Below are 904 nucleotides of genomic sequence, written 5' to 3' on the forward strand. Positions count from 1 at the left end.
CCTCCTCCTCTGGGACAGCATCCTGGGGTCAGTGTTTCCTCACCATCCCCTACCTGTCCTGGGCTCCCCGTCATCCTTGGGCACTACCCACTTTCCAGTTACACCGAATTCTAACTTGGGCTTCATTCTGTTTTTCTACACCGACACCCTTGAACCCATCAGCGATTCTTGACAGCTCTTAGTTCTGGAATACCCCTGGGCTCCTGCTTCTTTCTCTGCTGCTGAAACCAAATGCCTAAGCCCTGTCCCTCTGCATCCACCCATCACTGTCCATCCTGCCCTTGGCCACGTTGTATTGCTGCTGAGTGACCGTCACAAGGCATGTTTTCCCACAGTCACCTGGCTTTATTCCAGTCACTGGCTTTCTTTGTGCTAAGAATAAGGTCTGTGCCTCCCCACAGGGTGGCTCCCCCTTCTCCAGCCTGTCCCTCTGCAGCCACTCCTGTCTGCGAGTCAGGGCCCCAGCACCACAGTGACCTTCCATCCCCACATCCCTCATCTTCTGCCAGGCTCCCTTCCCTCAGGTCCTTCCCAGCAACCTGTCTGGCTCTGGGCCGTGATTCTTTACTTCTGCAAGAGGAGGGGAGGGTTTGAAGAGTGTGGGGTTGACCAGGTGGACATAAACCTGTAGGCCTTTGAGCCATCACTGGGGAGCTCAGAGGTGGGGGTGGGGGCAGAGACCCTTGGGGCAGGGAGGGTGCGGTGGAAGGAACCATGGGACAGCCCAACACCTTTGGGGGTCGGGGGTGCGGCCCCTTTGTCACCCTAATCATACTCATTTTTTTTTGGTACTGGGGATCGAACTTGGGTCCTTGGCGCTTGCGGGGCAGGTGGCGGAACCACTGAGCTAAATCCCCGGCCCTCTAATCATATTCTTATGCTCTTCTCTGGCCACATTCAAAAG

The 904-nt window shown here is 56.1% G+C and overlaps 1 protein-coding gene across 3 annotated transcripts in view; it reads left to right on the forward strand.

Annotated features, from left to right (window-relative positions):
* The window catches only part of Ppil2 (peptidylprolyl isomerase like 2), a 28,300-nt gene that overhangs the window by 25,176 nt on the left and 2,220 nt on the right, over positions 1–904 (forward strand). The window lies entirely within an intron of this gene.

The sequence above is a fragment of the Heterocephalus glaber genome, unplaced genomic scaffold (genome assembly GCF_053883595.1).
Source record: "Heterocephalus glaber isolate CG9 unplaced genomic scaffold, H.glaber_assembly_v1.0 deba00001687, whole genome shotgun sequence".
Taxonomy (NCBI): Eukaryota; Metazoa; Chordata; class Mammalia; order Rodentia; family Bathyergidae; genus Heterocephalus; species Heterocephalus glaber.